Consider the following 18,857-nt stretch of genomic DNA (forward strand, 5'->3'; position numbering starts at 1 on the left):
AGATGGACTGGCATCAGCAGTTTGTGTTCTGGCGCACCCTAAGCTCCATCCTGGACATAAATGGAAACCTGGAAGGCCAAAAAGGAAAATATACCAAGGGAAATCAGAAATGCCGGGGAAGCCACAAGGGCCTTACCAAGGAGTTCAGCTCCAATTTAGTGTAAAATTCACAGGCCTTGACTGCAGTAACAAGGACTGCAATTTTGCCTGGGTCTGCACGTCTGACACCTCTTCTAGGCACACCTGGGTGAGAAGAGCTAATGAGGTCCAGACTGATCCAGGCTGGAAGGAACACGCAGTCTGCTTCTCAGAAGGATTAAGAATTAAAGAGCCGCTGTCAGGTCCCATAAGTGTAAGCACAAGGTACAAAACCCAGCAGCCCTGAGCTGCTGATGCCAAAAAAGCTCATTGAATTCTTCAAGGCAGGATGCAAAGGGCATCAATCCAGCAGCGTCTGCAGAACAAGACCTGGCACTGTGTCAGAAGGAGGGGCCGTGCCGGGCAGGTTCTCGCAACAGGTTGAAAGTGCAGTGATCACCAGAGGTGGATTAGCATCTATTTACCCATGGGGCAACTTCAACCTGAATATCCTGGTGCCCTACTGTTCTCTGAACTTACAGCTTCTTTGTATTAATCTGGTCCAAAGCGCATCTTGGAACAGCTCATCCCAGGCAGTAGCGTGTCCCCCAGTAGGTAGCAGAGGAGCAGAGGTGGTTTTGGAGAACTCATCCCAGCTGCGGTCCGCTGGGGTCCTGAGTCACCCTGCTCTGAACCCGGACATCTGAGTCATGGTCCCACTTCCCTGCTGGTCTGGGAGGGTTTGAATCAGATCACAACCGTGTGAATCAGGACTGGAATGAGCCCTTCTCCTGAGTGTCAGGAGGCTCTGAATCAGGTTATGAAACAGTCCTTCCTCCCCAGATGTGGAGGGGTTGAATCAAGGTTTGAGCTGATACTTATTGCTCCAGAGCAGAGGGCATTAACAGAGCATGACTGTGAGTATCCTTGCTTGGCAGAGTGAGAAGGGAAAGACCCTAATTGCATGGTTTGATTAAAACCTGCCTGGTTGGTCTCGTTCTCGTCCAGTTTGCTGTAATGTCACAGGCCCTTTGAAGTGGAGAAAAGAGGGAGGAATAGAAAGAGGAGTATTCTTGAACAGTAATGATGATCGTTTTGGAGAGAGGGCATTAAATAGGACACTTCCAGTCTCCTCACAGGAATGTCCTGATCCCAGAGAGTACATCTAGTAGTCTTCAACCCACTGCAGAGCCTCTTACCTCATTGCCTCTACATTTAATGCAGAGGAGCACAGGTTGTGCAGACTGTTATTTAGGTTTCAGGGATTCCTGCCTAGAGGTGGGAGCTCCTCTGCACCAGACAGAGCATGGTCACTACCAGGACAACTCTGAAAAACACCAAATCCAGATGGGCAATGGTGCAGGAAAGGATGTACCATCCCTATTTTGCAGAATGGAGATTGACTTTATACGAAGTCACCCGAGGACACAGTGTGGCCAGCACAGCTTCAAAGCTCATCTTTTCTTACTGCTTTTGAAGCTTTGATCTGCTGATACAAGCCTTCTCCCCCTCCACCAGGGAACAAGAGGTGCTTTCTTCAGCTTTACACCTTTTTGCACACATTCACTTTCATGCTTCAATGCATCGACTTGTTAGTGATGGGAGCAATTAAAGTGGGCTGCACGTGCTTTTCTGCGCTCCTTACCTTCTTTATTATTCTCCTTGACACTAATAGCGCTCTCTGGCTGGGATGGCAATGACTCCTGTGACACTCATTGTCATCTGAGAACAGAGTTGACAAGACTTATTTTCTTCCAGCCAGCACTAAGGTAGCATTTCTCAATCTTCAGCTGTATCTAAGAGCTGTTGCAGTGGAGTATTTCCATAGGGTGAGCCATCCAGGGACCTGGTTTCCTGCAAGAGAAGATGGAGGCAGAAAGAAAAGCTCTTTAGAAGTGTGGGCCAGGTCCATCTGTGTGTGCAGCTCTCCGGTTTCAGGGTGTGTATGGGACAGGACAAGGTGGACAGCCAGTGTCTCACCGCTGATGACTGTGAGACATGAGTAGATGAGCGGGGATTGCCTGAATTTTTTTCTCTCTACTTTGGCAGCTGAAAATGCGACAGCATGGGTGCCTGCTGCCAGCTTCCGGAGTCAAGGCAGAAGATGTAGGATCATGTTTGGAGAAGGACAGAGAACGGTGTTTCTTCGGGCTGCTTTAGTAGAAGATGTGGTTGGAGAGAAGGCTGACTAATATCTGGCAGGAATGAAAGGATATTTTGAGCAATCTGTGTAACCTTCTGTTTCCTCTACTCTTTTCCTACAGTATTCCCTCCTTCCATTACTTGCAGCTGTTGTATCACATACCTATTTCGGATCTGCTTTAGCTCCCATGGGAATCCCTCTGCTGACTTGAGACAGTCAAGTCCCTTTGGAAGGGACTTCTCATCTGACTCTGTGGTTTGTAGGAGAATTGTCATGCTAGGTTTGGGCCAACAGCCGATGATCTGAGCACAAGTAGTGAATTAAAAATGAAATAGTAATAAATAAGTGGGATCTGTAACTACAGAGCTAAACACAGACCAAACTAGGCTACCGAAACAAGCAGAGCCCACCAAGCCAGTTCAGGCTATTGCAATGGAGAGCAGTCACAGAATCATAGATTCATTTAGGTTGGAAAAGACCTTTAAGATCATTGAGCCCAACTGTAAGCCTAACACTGCCAACTCCATCACTAAACCATGTCCATTACGATCAGCAGTGAAAATCAGCTGTATTTTCCAATTCCCCAATTCTAGAACTCTTTCAGCTACTACCTTGGAGTGCCTGATTTACCCACAGGGAAGTATCCTGCTTGTTTAATAGTAGACGATTTCTAATTTGAATCTTTCCTAAAAGGTGTGTCTATAAGGAAAACATCATTCCACAATCTTCATTTGCCTAGTTTTTCTCTATAGATCAATTCAGGAACACTTAATAAGTTTTGAAAACTTACTTCTGAGGGCTTACAGAGAAAGATAAGGCTGAAACTGAAGAACGTCCTTCCTACAGACTGGCCTTAAATCTAACAGATATCTCCAGTATTCTCCAGTATCAAGAAAATGTTATGATAAGTGGGACAAATGGGAACACTCGTAGACACGCACAGGATCCCAGGCAGAGATGGCAGGAAAGAAAACCGCCTCTCATGGCTGTGTATGCTTAAGTGGACTTAAAATGCATGTGCGTAAGACAGATACTGCTTTTAGTTTTGCTGGGCTAAAATGTACTAACTGGGATGCAATTAATATAGTGATTATTGAAATGCCCTTGGGGTAAAACAGCTGTCACGCAAGGCCCATTCCACATGGCTGATGCCTTTCTACTGTCTCTAACAAGACATTGGTATTAAGCATTTGGAGCAGCTTAAATACAGGGCTCAAGCCTACAAACATTTTGCTGTTGGCACAGTGTTTCTTACCCCTTCGCTGAGGTTGGGCAGCACCTTTCCATGCCAGTTTTGCTTAGCATGCCAAGGAAATGCAGCAGTGCCTGTGGCTGTGGGTGCTGCCGGGATGCTTACATCTCTGAGCAAGCACCTCTGACCCCAGGGAGCCAGCTACTCACTGACCCCAAGATGGGTAGCTCCTATTCCTGGCTTATGTCCCCGGCGCTCAACTAATGCCAGATTGATGCCTTATGACGTGCATCATGGTGGCATTGAACAGCATGGAAACATCAGCGCAGGAGCTCAGGCTAGGTGGAAGCGTGGTGACCCACATGCTGACTGGTGGGAGCTTCGGAGATGAGCGAGAGCACCCAGGGACAGTCATCTACACGAGCTCCATCACTGGAAGAACAAAATAAAACTGGTTTCCACCACTTGTCCACCCATCAACCCTTTTCCATGTCAGTCACCGGTTGTGCCACCAGTGGAATTAACAACCCATATTTAGGTTGCCGTTTATAGAGGTATTTTGTACCTCAATTTAATTGGCAAGTTACGACAGGAGGCAACTTCCCAGTCTGGAAAATGCTTTTGAGTTTAATGGCAGCAGGCAACAATCGGGATGGATTTTTGCTTTTGTTTTGTTGTAATCCTGTAGTATTGTCCAAGTGCTAAGTGCTGGTAAGAAAAATAATCTTGCTAGTTTCCAAAAGGATGGCTGGTGGGAGTGTGACAACATATGTTTGCTTCCAAAGAATCCCAATAGAGGGCTGGGAGAGCAGGAGGAGGGGGACGCTGCTTGCATCTCAGCAGCATTTGCAACTCTGAGAAGAGCTATGGGTCTGGAGGCTTCAAGGTGTGGAGGTACTGCTGCTCGAGGCCTGGAAGAAATCCCCAGCTCTCGTGATAAGCTACGCAGCAGGAGACGTGGGGAGGGATGGGGCACCAGGCACAGGCTGTCATGGTGGAGAGGACCAGCTCCTCCCTGCTTCTGAAGGGGCAGTAGCTCTCACCGACGTGTCCATGGGGCTACCAGCTGTGGCTGTAGCCACCCTGGATTTAGTTCACTGTGATTTACCTGTTGGAGGGGGTCCAGAGGAGGCCCATGAAGATGATCTGAGGGCTGGAGCACCTCTCTATGAAGACAAGCTGACAGCGTTGGGGTTGTTCAGCCTGGAGAAGAGAAGGCTCCAGGGAGACCTTATACCAGCCTTTCAGTACCTAAAGGGGGCCTACAGGAGAGATGGGGAGGGACTTCTTACAAGCGCATGCAGTGCTAGGACAAGGGGTAATGGCTTCAAACAGTAGGGTAGATTTAGATTAGATACTATGAAGAAATTTTTCACTCTGAGGGTGGTGAGACACTGGAACAGGTTGCCCAGAGAAGCTGTGGATGTCCCATCCCTGGAGGTGTTCAAGACCAGGCTGGATGGGGCTTTGAGCAACCTGCTCTAGTGGGAGGTGTCCCTGCCCATGGCAGGGGGGTTGGAACAAGATGGTCTTTAAGGTCCCTTCCAACCTAAACCATTCTATGATTCTATGATGTCTTGGGTTGCAGAGTGGCAAAACAGTTAGTGTCTTGTCCTCAAAAATGCCCCCTTGTCCTTGCTTAGTCACCTGTGCCTGTTGCCCATCCCATCGCCAAAGGACATCCCCTGCCCAGCTCCTCTGTCTGCCAGACCCGCTTTGGCTGGGAATACCCCGTCGCTCTGCCCCGCAGCTTCTTGGGGGGGTCTGGTGGGGAGATGCCCCAGCGTGAGCTCAGCACTGAGCAGGACGTACACAAAGCTCAGCCCTTAGCAGGGACGCTGGTGTGCCACTGCCATACCATGGGCTGTCCCCGGCTTGGTGGCCTGGCTGCAGGGATGCTGCGATGTGCCAGACCCTCCTGGGTGCCCGGAGTTGGGATCCCCATGGAGGGATCTCCTGGAGGTGTGAGCCCAGCTTGGAGAAGGGACTCACCTTGCCCAAGGGGGTACCTGCTGGTCCCCTGCATGGCTCTCCCCTCTCTTCTTTCCCAAGCCCTGCGCTTTGGGAGGGAGAGCGCGTCTGCTAATGGCAAGCTGACAAGTGAATCAGTGCATACGTGCAATCACTGGTGCCGGGGGGAAGGAAACAAGGATTTATCCTCCCCCTGTTGTTTTAGACAATGCTTCCGCTTGCAGTCTGAGCTCCAGTTAAGGACGTTTATTGATTGCTTCTCTGGTTTACTACTGCCTGCCCAGGGAGCAAATAACAACATTTTAAATGAACAGGCTGAAATATGGCAAGGCAGGAGTTGAGAAGCAGTGATTAAGCAGCTCTCTGATCTGGAGGAGGGTAAGAAACAAATGACAATATATATAGATGTATGACGGCTAATATAGCAGGGAGAAAATCCACTCACTTCAGGAAGGTGGAAGATCTTTCAGCTACTCTTGTTCCTGTCTGATGATTAAGCTGCTAAACTAAAGGTTGCCAGAGGGAGGGATGATCCCAAATACGTTTTTAAAAACACTGCTGCAGAGCACTGTGTATCCCTGTTCCCGCAGCACCCGCAGAAACGAGGGGCTGATTCAAAGGCTGCTGAAGTCAATGGGAGGGTTTCCAATGACGTCCATGGGTTTAGATCCGATACCTAAATCCTGGGCATGGTTTTACTGAGAAAAACACTTAATACACGGCAGCCTTGGAAACTGCTCCCCAAAATGCTCTCCTTAGAAGAAATGAAGCATTGCTGGTGAACTCCTGGGTGCCACAATAGCACCTGGGATCATAGACATGCAGTTTTTTATTATAAACATTCATATTATTTTGCTCATCTCAAGAGTTTAAGGCATTAAAGCCATATTTTCCCCCAGTTCCAATCCTGAACTGGCACACGTAGGTTCAATTGGAGGATCCCCTCAATGGTGCTCTGCAAAGCGTGTTGCTAAATGGGTCATTTGTGCTTAATGGTTCATTCCTTATAGTTAGTACAAACAAGGTTTTAGAAGGAAAGAGTCCACCTGCTGTTCTGCGTGGTACCATGTGCTGTGTCACCTCCAGCCCAGGCTCCTTAATCGCATATGCCTGGTGGCGCAGGTGCATTTATCTGCTGATAAGAAGTATTTGCATAAGGCAGATCAATTTTTTTTTTATATATATCCTGATACAAGAGGAAATAGGCTCCTGGAAAATATCGGCAGAGAAGTGGAGAGGTACCGTAGTTCCCATGACATCCCCCATTGCCCTTTAATCTCTCTCTATCACGGGTATTACCATTTGCAGGGGGGTTGAAAGGCATTTCAAAGAGCTCGGTGGTAAATGCGCTGACAGCAAGCTCAGAGTCCACGGCTGAAGGTTACGTGCTGAGGTGGGGCCAGCAATGGCAGGTCTGGCAAACAGGTTGAAAGTCAGGTGCTCACCTTGCTAGACATGTATTTAAAAGCCTTTGAAGGTCAATGGTAGATTTTTCTAGTAGGCTGAAGGGAAAGGATTGTCTGCAAATAAAGTTTTCACCAGATGCAATGTTGCTATAGAATCAAAGTCCTCTTTGTTTAACAAGGACAATGGGTTTATAAAGATCTTATCACTGCTCGGATACTTCTGTTGCTCTGCAAAAGCACACGGCAGGGTGCCTGAGAGCACAGGAGTGACATTATATCCCATTAAAACTTGTAATTAAAAGAATAGTTGTTGCTTGGAAAAGACCTAACAGACCATGCTAATTCTTCAGCTTTTTGCAGGCAGCCAGAATTCAGGGAGACATCATGCCAGTTGCCCACGTTACACAATGCTGGGCTGGATCTTAAAAGCAGAAGCCAGAGAGAAAGCCCAGCAAAGGTGTTGTGTGAGTCGAGCCCTTGGGGTATGATTTTCAGGGGTCCCACGGGACTTTCCACTGGTAGTACAAGCTGGCTTGAATTTTGTCTCTGGGAGTTTTCCTTTCTTCTCATGAAAATTAACTTTCCCCGCTGGTATTTCCTCCTAGTTGCCATTTGGCGAGTTGTTGGATTTCCCTCAGGAAGGGGAAGCTGCAAGGCCATACCGTGTGTGCTCCGTAACATGGACTTTGGAGAAAAGTGGGAGGAAAAAAGGTTACAAATTTGGAGAGACACAAAAGGCACGTTGAAAAAGCTGTTATTTAAATATGAAATGGCAAGCTTTTAAAAACAAAGCATTTTTATGAATACGAGAAGCTCATTAGGACTTCTTAAACAGTGCCAGCTCTAGGGAAGAGACATTTTTATTTAGCTCTGTGTGCAGCAAGGAAGCGTTTTTGAGATTCTTGATATTGACACTGAGAACAGGCTCTGTCTTGTGACGATCTGGAGAAAAATGACAGAAGACTTTCTTTACTTTAAATTGAAGCATTGCCCCTGCGTGGCCCAGGCCGGCAGGACGCGGGTGAGAGGAGCAGGGGATGCACTAAGCTGCATCCCATCACTCCTTCTTTCATCTGTTCTTCCAGCTAGTGTGTCTTACAGCGGAGCTTGGCCATTGCAACTCTGCTCCAGAGACCTCCAGACGCTTTGCCTTCATATTGGATGAAGAGTACAAAGTGCTCATTTTGTGCAGAAATAGGGCTGAATTCAGTTGGATCGTTCCCCGGCTTTCAGAAAGCTTGGATATAAATCGTGGGCCTGAACGACGTAGTTTATGACAGATCTTTGTTTCAATGTACATAAGCATTCTAAAAGACATTAATTTACCAAATAAACCACTAATATGCTGACGTTGTAAAGGACCCTTCGCTTTGCTTTCTGCATATAATCTATCATCATGTCCATACGCCCTTTGTAGAGTAGAAACCAATATTATAAACAAGCAAGTTAGAAGGCTTAATATGAATAATAAACGGATAGGAGAATGCTAGGGGCAGAGCCAGCAGCAGTATCTGGCCCCGTGGGGACAGACGGCAGAGTCCTTGCCCGTGATAGTGCTGTCCCGGACCTGTGTGACCCGTCCAAGGTCAAACACAGAGACCGGTTTGGCAGCAGCAAGCAGGGACACTTGGCCCTGCTCCATCAGCCGAAGCTTTCCCGTACAGGTAATCACATTTTCCTTGATTTCTTTGCTTTAAATTTGCAAGGAACTGCCCCGGCAGCCAGATCCATTGATTCCCCAGAGGAGGAGCAGCCTCCCTGTTCGTGCCCTCACCAGTCCGGCACTGGTGTTCCTGGGGTTTAGCGACGGGGCTGACTGGAAGGAGAAAGGCAGAGAAGCAGAAAGACCAATTTCAGCAGGGAACATGGAAAAAGCCTTGCAAGTTCTGTGGCTTGGGCTTCTGAAGTTGGCTCCTCCCTCCTCACTTGCTCCTGGCAAGACAGGTGGGGAGAGAACATGGTTCCTCCAGCGGGATAACGTCCGTCCCTTGCAGCATCCCAAGAGGTGACAGGGACATACGGGCACAGCAGTGTGCGCTCTTCCTGCTCTTGCAGCTCATGGCAGCGTCGCCTCTGGGGCACATCCACCTTGGGGGGGGGATTTTTTGTTGCTGCCCAGCCTTTGCTTTGCAAGTGCCTGTTGATGATGGAACGTGAGTATTTGTGGTGAAGGTACAACTGCAAATAAACCCTTTAATGCAAAAAAACCCAACCCCATCCGTAACTAATGTCTGAATTCGCAGCCCATGACGCAGGCAGGTAAAGCTACAAAGGTGATTAAGGAGATAAAGCAAAGGCTGCTGACTGCGTTGCCTTCACGCATGCCAAAGTGCCAACATGCCTTTGGGGACATAAACCGACCTAACCTGTGCCTACCACGATTTGAAAAGCCTTGAGATGAGAAAGCGGTCCCCGCTGCTGCCACGAGAGCACCGTGCACCATTCCTGCTCTGGGGCATCAGCCACAACGCCACCGCGCTGCCCGAGACCTGCCTGAGAAAGGGGGAAAGATTTAAATCAACCCGTTAAAAGGAGACCAAAAGGAAATGTTGTGGGTGCGATTTGAATAAATGCTTCAGAGCTGCCAGAGCTTGTGCTCGAAAATAGCACAGAGGAGGAGGGCTTAAGCCCTGTGCGGTATTTCCAAGTAGCTCTTGGGATAAATTGACACAAATTCCAGAGGGATTTTAACTACAAGGACTAGGATCCAGAGCCTCTGCTCAGCTTATGCACAGGCTTTAACCATGTCATGGAAAAAGCCTGATTTCAGTTCCATGGGGCAGGGACAGGAATCTGGGAAGGGAGTATGCTTATAATGTGCAGGTTTGCACAAGGTTTATTAGGATTATTTTTAGGAGTATTTATTGTACTTGGCCAAAAGGGTATGATGCAACACAAGCTCCCGTCAAATAAAAGACAGTAGTTTTGTGAGAAATGACAAAATAAACACGTACCTAGTGAAAGGCTCAGGAATAGGGTTAATTTTTATTTTATCTTCAGCTTGATTTTCCTGTTAAAGAAATAAATCTGCTGTTAAAGCCCCACTTGTTATTAGGATTCCGAGGTTTCCTGCTTACTTTCCCCAGCTCCTGCAGCGTGGTGCAGAGCCGCTCGGCTCTGAGCCGTGGGGAAGGCACGAAGCTTCCCTGCACAGGTTTGCTCCGGCTGCTGATGAGGTGAAAGAGGAATCTGTCCCTCCGCTAACCTGAACCGAAATTCCTCGTGAGGCTGCGCCAGCACCCACGGCGTGTGTGGCTGTGGAGCTCAGCCCAGTGCTCCCGGATAAAACCCCAGCAGCTGGGGCAGCGCCATCACCGCGCCGTGAAACTGGGGCTCCGGCACCGGGACATTCTTCAGGGCTTTTTTGAAGCTGTCTTGCCTCTTTTATCTCTATTTCAAAGATAACAAGCCAAAATTTCTGATGTCATTGGTTTAAATTTCCTCGTTAAGTCTAATTGCGCTGGGTAGAAAGCTCCAGGCAGAGACATGGCAGCCTCCCGCTCTGGCACAGCAAGGAAGGACTTAGGTGAGGATGATAAGCGGAAATCATTAGAGCAGTGCCCTGTATGGGTATCCCCCGAGTAATCGCTGAAGGTGAAACCGTCTGGGACGTTAATTAGATCAGATCAGATCAAAGGGCAGAGCCTGTCCTGCCCCAATCAGCCCCAGCTGGCAGCTTGATAAGCTCAGCACCAGCAAATTCAATTGAGAGACCTCCCATAAAACCGGTACCAGTGGGATCAGGGCAGAACCCTGATTGCATGTGACTAACCAAACAGGAACATAAAAACACCTCTTTAATGCACCTGGGCTTTACCAACGTCACCTTACGCATGACGAGTCTAATTCTAGAGAGACCTTGCCATGTTTGTCCACATTATCCCATCAAATGCAGGGACTGGGAAGGCACATCCTTCTCCAGGACGTGTGCTGAACCCAATTTTCTGCCTCATTTTTTTAGGCTCTTGCCTGTCAATGGCAGTTGTTGGATGGGGCTTGAATTACAGGGCCATTCCAGCTCCCTCCTTGCATGGCCACCGCTGTCACAGGCAGGCAGCTGCTTTTACCTCTTCTCCGAAATTTTGTGCACTTTGGACCCCGTTCAAGACTGAGCAAATCAACTGGGGACTTTCCATTGTTTGCCGCGAGCCTTGGAGCAGCTGTTATTGTTCTTCATCATCTGCTGGAATGTTTCTGATCAAGTTATTGTTGTCTCCCGAGGAAACTTTTAGACAAGTTTCAGAATGAAGAAGCCTTCACATATTGGCAAAGCGATCTTTTGGTTTCATTCCCAGGGCGATAGTCAGAGTTTTTCCTTTTTACTGACGTCATGGCTTTTGGATGCGCTCGGACTAACTCGTGGCTGAATTCAATATCTGTCTTCTTAGCTTCTGCTATGTTTTCCTTTTTACCCCATGGTGGTTTATGGCCACTAGTTCTTACAGAACCATGTTTAATTTTCACAAAAGAGCAACCTAAAGTCAGAAAAAACGTCTTTACTCTTGAAATGTTTAGGAAGAAAAAAAGGAAATTAATTGCTGTTGCTTAATATCACAATGTCTTTGTGTTTGTTTTTTTTCTTTTTTCTTTTGCAAAGACTTCTCACACATATCTCCATCTGTAGTCATTTTTCTGGTGCGTCTGGGTTTTGTCTCTCTCTTCTTGTGGGAACACTGATGGGCATTGTCAGCTTTTTCCAAAGCTGTGGAATTAAGAGATCCAGAAATCTACTAATTAGTTCATGTTTAATCTGCACGATCTGCAAGCGCAGTTCTGAAGTCCTGTAGATTTGTTCCAGCACAGTCAAATTATGCTGATTAGGTTGGTAAAAAGCCAAAAAAAAAGAAGAGAAAAAGGCATAAATAGCAATTATTTTAAATAAATTCCAAGCACATAAAGACTGAATTTAGCTTGGGCTGTTGAAAAATTTCATGCAAATCGTAGTGTGTGTTTACTGCATTTTTTTTTTCCTGAACAAAGTGGAAGAGTTGGACCTAGTAGCAGTCAGAAAAAGTTGAAATGCCGTGGGCAGCCGTGATCAGGGGCAGTGAAACGGCTGCTCCCCGCTGCAGCCCAAACCCTGCTGCAGGTAAATGGGACGAGAGGTGCAGCTGCAGGACAAGGAGATTTGTCCAGCTCTTCCGTCACAGTTAGTGCAGCCGAAGATACCACTCGGTAGTGCCCTTCCTGGTGCTCTGGTGGTTGCAGTCCTTGGTTTTTTGGGTGGAATGGAGTTGAAAGAAGGAATTGAAAAGTCTGGCTCTTTGGTTCATCACAAATTCAGGCACGGGAGCCAGGGGGTTTAGCTCCCCAGGCTGCGCTGCAGGTAGGAGGCTTCTTCCATCGTCGGTCTCACAGGACTGCTGCACTTGCTAAGCAGCAACACACGTACTCGGAGGATAAATACAGGGTAGAAAACAAGTCAAGCATCATTTGAATGTTTACGGACACAGCTGAGCAAGCCCTCTGCGTTTCAAAGGCTTTTAAATGTTTAGGAAACAAAGTCATAATGAAAACCTCCCATCTTATAAGTGGGCAAATGTGCTGTTAAGAACCACTAGAGTTTTGCAATATAAATCTTATCACTGTGGCTGAAAACACAACTGGAACTTGGCTTTGACTTGCAGCAACCAGCCATTACACGCTTTGGTAAGTGTCACGGACCTTTAGACCATCACTGCCAGGAAGGTACAGAGGGTACCACTAAGTAAACGGGCATGAGCTCCTAGATTAGCTCTGCTGGGAGGTTTAGAACAGCTTCCCCAAAACGGAACAAGCTTGTTGTTTCCTTGGAGAGGATGATGGTGCTCCTCTTGGTGGTGTGGTTCAGCCTGGAGCAGCCACCGCTGTGAACTGCTCACCAGTACCTGACACCCATCAGCTCATGCTTCCCAATTGGGTGGCCCTGCTTCCCCTTGCCCTGGTAGCCCTTTGCATTTATCTACACTGAGTGTCACCTGCACTTTATTGGCCAGCCAGTCATTCATAAGAAGGACTCACCCGTAAGGTCTTTCTATAGTTCTTTATAACCCGTCCCCATCCTTACTGCCATAAATAAGGTTGGGCCACCAGCAGACCACCTCGGCAAACTGCTCAGCCCTTCTTTTTCCAGCTCATTTATAAAGAGGTTGAGCTGTGCAAGTACCAGCACGGACACTGGGCTACCACTTGTGACTCCCATACTACTGCAAGACCCAACTGGGACCTCTACCCTCCATTCCTCATCCCTGAACTTAGCCTACAATCATCCTTAGCCATCCTACAACTACTGGCTTCAGAAACTGCTGTAATTCTATTAGATTCCCTAGCTTTTTCCATGGGCGGCTCTGCAGCCTTGCTCACGGTCTTTTAATATTACTCTGGGGCGTGTAATTGAATTCAGCCACTCTTAGGTGTTCTCTAATGCAGTGGGGCAGCACAAAAGGAAAATGCTGGCTGCGTGGCGATTTGAGCAATTAGCAGCCTATGCGGTACTCCTGCTTTGTTGATTTTTACTCGAGAAAATTAAAGGCTGCCTGGTACTCTGTAGAAGTGCAACAAAATGTCACTATCTGCTGCTAGGGTGACTGCATTGGATCCAGACTATCTGAAACCAGTTTCATCTGGCAGGGGAAAAGTACAAGATCTATCTATAGTCATTGATCCTTCTAATTCACAGGGAGTTTGGGGCTTTTTTTTCAGCTCTGATAAAAACAATGCAGTGCATAAGCCTCTTTGAGTCATCCTCTCTGCTGTAAGATCAGCCATAAACAGCTGATTTCTACGAGGCAGATGTATTTATAGGCTTGGGATAGAACGTAGATTTAAAAATGCCATTTATCTGCTTCAAAGAGATCGACTTACATTTTTTAATCTGTATAAAATTAATCCAGCTAATTAATGGAAATGGCTACAGAGTAAAATGAATTAAAGTTTCAGAAAATCATTAAGCATTGATATGGCCGCATGCTCTGATTTGGTAATGAGTCATGACATGGTGAATATTATCTAACTATATTTGCATCCAGGTACTGTAAGAACTTGTGGGCAATGAGATGCTGCCATGTGAGAGCAGGAACAGCTTTGCTTTGGAGGAGACTCTTGCTTAGCATTAGGAGAGAGCTGCTAATTAGGATGGAGCTGTAGCCTTTCTAGAAGAGGGAAGATCTGGGATGTCAGGTCCTGTTTTCCATCCTGCCACTGACTTACACAATCCCCTTATGCATCAGCCTTTAAAATGAGCATGGTGCCCGCACAATTCCCAAAGAACCCGATGCAACCAGGGCCCAGGTCATCAAGGCAGTTGTGCTGAAATCCCATGGAAATACATGAGGAAGGAAAGTCAGGAGGGGCTGGGGCACGAAATCCCTTTACCTTCTTTGAGAAATCTGCTCTTTCTCCAGGCAGCCAGCAGCTACCTAACGTGGAGGTACCACCACGCTCTCACAACGGCAGCAGGTACTTCCATCTCCTTCCGCAACTTCCTCCTCCCTGAGTAAATGTTTGCAGGTTCAAAACCAAACCGCATGAGAAATAAGGAACTGTTTGCTTAGGAAGCAGAAATCATGTCTCGCATGGAGATTTATCATGCGGAAGAATCGCATTTTCTTCTCCTCGGGAGGCATGTTGCACCTTGACTCTTCTAATGTACCTCTGTCAGAAGTGGTACAGAAGGAGCTGGCGGCTGCAAAGGCGCTTGCTCAGTCTGAAGGAAACATCCAGCCCCGCGTATTCCCTCGGAGGCTGAAAACGCTCTGAAGGAAAACACACAAGACGCAGCACGGTTCCTGAGGTCGGGAGAAAGCCCTGGGCCAGCTGACGCGCCGCACGGTTGTGTGCCGGTCACACATCTGGTTTGCCCCGTGGCTCGCTCAGTGGGTGAGCTCTTTGGGACGGGCTCTCCGTGCAGTGTTTAGCCCACCTGGGCCTCTTGGTGTTGCTCTAATGCTAGCAATGCATAGGGGCTGGGTGTAAGGCTAGCACCCTGCTGAGGAGGGACACAGCCCCATTTATAGTCTGTATAAGAAACCTTAAGGAGTCCAGTGCTGTCGCTCTTGCTCTGACATGTGTCCTCAGGCTGGTGGTCAGCCATAACCATGTGAGTATCTGCTCTCTCCACCAAAAAAGGGAAATTTTCTCTCTCTTCAGAGTGCTGCTAAGATCAATGAGGAAACTTTGACAATGAAGGATCCTCCTGGGAGCACTGGGTGGTAAAAACTGGAAGTCAAGCTCTTGTCTGGGAAGATTTGTGTGCCTGTGGGGTATATATTCCACTCAAGTATTACCCGTTTTCTTTAGTGTTTCGGTCTTACCTGACAGAGGACACAAAAACACAGCAAGAGACCATGCAGCAACTACAGCTGGTTTCTTGGTTAAACCTGATTTTTCAACACAGGCAATCAAATCTCCTTCTCGTCCCACGCTCCTGCCCAGTGGTGTATTGAAGCGGATGACTCTTTTCCGTATTACATTATAAGTACATTGTATATTTTGTTAAGATGATTTAGACCATACTGCAACTCTCCTAACAGCGTGACATGACGTACGTGTAATTCCAACAGGTCGAGCTGACTGCAAGATGCTTTAAAAACCTCTTTTTCCTCTCCCTCCCTCCTTTCCACTCCATCAGGTGTGGATCCCAGCCCACATGCCTTGTTGAAACACCTGGACTGAACTGACGTCCTCACTGATGAGCATTTCTGATCCACAGCTTTCGAGGGGAGCGGCTGGAACCTCCTGGGGAATTGCCTCTTCATTGCAAAAAGTCAGGAAAGGAGGCGCCTTCACCCACTTCATTCCCTCCCTTGCTACTGCTTCTTCCACTTCTTCTTCCAAGTAGATTTGGGTCTCAAATCCAGCTGATTCCTAGGAAGAGGTGGCTCTTGATTCTTTTATTTTTTTTAATTATTCCGAAATAGTGCTTTATGGACAATTTCTCAGGGCATGGGAGACCAACAGAGCCTACAACCTCATCGTCTCCCTCAACCCCCCAAGTGGAATAAAGTACCTTCTGGTTCAGAATATTTTGGCATCACAAACTTTCATTCCATGTGCCCAGGGACTGGCCACACCGAGTCCCAGGCACCTGTGTTAAGGGTAACTACTGCACACATACTTGCGACTCAAGGAAGGAGGGGGGACTACAGCCCCAAAAAGCAACAGAAGAGAGAAAGAAAATCCCACTGAGGACTCCCCCTTCCTGCTCGGTGCCCAATACAAGGGGAGGCTGCTAAAGCAACAGTTTCTCCCAGCTGACTAGAACTGGGATTGCACACGGGGTTTGTGCTGAATCAGTATCAGCGCTATTGGAAAAAGATGGAAAAAAGCTCCTTCCTCTACTTACTATCTCTGTGTGCTCCGCCAGCACCTCTGGGAGCGGTAGCTCTGAATTCACCACGTCCTGCTCTCTGACATTTCCTGCAGCTATCTGGACCCCTGGGAGAGCTTCTCCACAGCCCCACTGGAACCATTCATGTAAATCGCCCTCTTAAGAACTATAAAGGAATAAGATATTTAGCATCAACCCACTCAGCCCCTGCCGAAATAACTTAAGGCTGAGGTCTTCGCCGGCTTGAATGATGCTGTGCTGTTGCCATGGCAGCACACGGCTCTCCTAGGGATGCCCTGGCTTGGGAGAACCACAGCACCTGGCAGCAGCCGGACCTGTAGAGCCTCTGCGGCTGCCTGTCCTGGTGGGGTGGCAAAAAAATAGCCCTTCTCCCTGCCTTGTGGGCCAGTAAAGAGAAGAGGAAAACGCTTGCCTCTGCCAAAAACCTGGCTGTGCAATCCGAGTTGCCTCGGAGCGCCAGGAAGAGCTGGTGCGTGGCAGAAGTACAGCTGTTAGCTCTGCATTTGAGGACAGAAGGGGGGAGACGATGAGAAGGGATGCTCCACGGCAAGGGAAGCGCAGTTGTGGGCGAGCTACCTCAGCAGCCAGGTAGAAACACGCAGGTACGGTGAGGTGCCCCACAGGCCAGTGTTCCCAGCCGGCTTCTGCCTTCACTTCTATCAGCATATCAGCCAGCTAACCTCAGTGTTCAAAGCTGCTGCCCTCCAGCAGAGGAGAACAGTGCGTCCTCAACAGCCTACAAAAGGACACAGAGCTCCTGGGTGAGATATGCAGGTAAAGGGCTGGATACCAGGGAGGAAGATTATTTTTATTTGACAATTCAAGGTTTATTTGTTCCCTGTGCTGATACCGATGCCGATTAATTCCAGTTCAGAAGCTGTCACGTAGGGAGAAAGGAAATAACACAATCTGGCTCCCCTCTTTTGGCATCTGAACAACATAGTTCCTCAGGAGCACTTGAGAGGCCAGCAGCACGTAAACGCTTTCCCTCATGGTGACAGACAGTCCTTTCTGGTACTAGAGTGACCCCCTTCCTCCCTTTGACTGGTCACAGCTGTGCGTACCTTTGGTGTAACATCATGGTTATGCAATGCTGACTCTCCCACTTCGCTCTCGTTGTGCCTCTCCATTTGCACAAGCCATTTCTCAACCCTCCTTTCCCAAGCCTGCATTGCTCCCCCCAGCATCAGAAGTGAGCTGGGAGCATCGAACACCACTCAACTGCAGCCCAGAAGGGACAGTCTTCTCCAGTCTCTGTCTGGAAGGAACTGGAGAAGGCATGAACACGTGGGCTGCCCACTGCACTCGCCCACCTAAACGATGCAGGCTCTGCTGGGATGCGCGCTAGTATTTACAAATAGATCTCGGCTCGCTGCATCCCTGGGCCCCCCTCCTTTCTAGGTCACCATGACTTCCGCAATCATCCAGTTGACCAGGACTAATGGAGCACAGATGTACTCTCGAGGGAGGGAGTGTGAACGAGAACCCTCATTGCTGGAGCACTTCCCAGGAAGAACCATCTCCTCACCATCACGTATCCCAAAGCACCTAAGGAGAAGACCGGAGCAAGGAATTAAGCAGAAGAGTGAGTTCCTAGCATTTTTGCTCCTTTATCCCTTTAAGGCTCTCAAGCAGGATTTACGATCACATCTTCTTCAGAGCAAAACAGTGTTGTGCTAACAGGTAAGCAGGAAACAACCCCAGTGAGATACAGATCTGTAATGCTTTAATTAAAGCACAGGTAAACAGCGAACAGCAGCAGACCTCTCAAGCGTTTCACAAGCCTCCTCTTAGTCATTCCTGTTTGCCTTGTAGGTGTCTCAGACTGCTCTCCAGGCTGGCTGGTAGGGCATGGAGCACCATGGGACAAGCTGTGCTGGGCAGAGCTGTGTACTGGGGCTTGTCCACAACAACTGAGAGATCCAAGCAGGGAACAGCAATGAAAATGTGCAGCCTGACAACTTGTGACCAAACTGTGGCAGGGCAGGAAGATGTTTCATTCCAGACTGAAGACTAAAACGTATTAAAAAGAGAAAGGAGTCTCTGAAAGTTTCCTCTGGCAGGAAAGACCTGTGTTTCTGATTTACCACTTTTGGCAGGGAATGCAGCCAGAGTGTAAAACACGGGTGATCACAAGCAGAATTAAACAGTGGGGGGTTCTGGCAGCACAGTACTGTCCGCACTGGATAGTGTGGGATCCTCCTTGTGACCCTGACAACAAAGCAGCAGCAGGAAGCGGTGTGGTGCTGCTGGCCATGGCTGTGACTGGCAACAAAAACACAGAAGCCCTTTTAATATTGCGAAGACAGAAATGAAATCCTTCTCCTCTTACGCAATGCTTGCTCTTCCTCAGCAGGGATCAAATCAATATGGGATCATGCAAAGTCAATGGTTTATTTCAAGGCATTTTGAATTGGGCTTTGTAGGCAAAAAGGCATCAGCCTTGTTTCAAGCTCCATGAAGATACATCAGTATTTCCATTTCATGTCTATTTGTAGGACAGAAACATGACTTTGTTCCTCTTTGATCCTGTTTAAATGTTATACTATTTTAAAGTAAAGTCTGTCAGGAAAAAAGAATCAAGTCTAGGGCTGGAATTATCCCTGATGAAGATTGGGATCCCACTTGATAGTGAACGAGAATCAGCTCCTTCTCTGTTAAGAACAACCTTGTAGCATTAATGTTGTATTTCCCCATCCTTTCTTCTGGTTTATGTTAGTACCTCAGCCTCGCTTCTAT

Source organism: Numenius arquata, chromosome 6 (genome assembly GCF_964106895.1).
Source record: "Numenius arquata chromosome 6, bNumArq3.hap1.1, whole genome shotgun sequence".
Lineage (NCBI taxonomy): Eukaryota > Metazoa > Chordata > Aves > Charadriiformes > Scolopacidae > Numenius > Numenius arquata.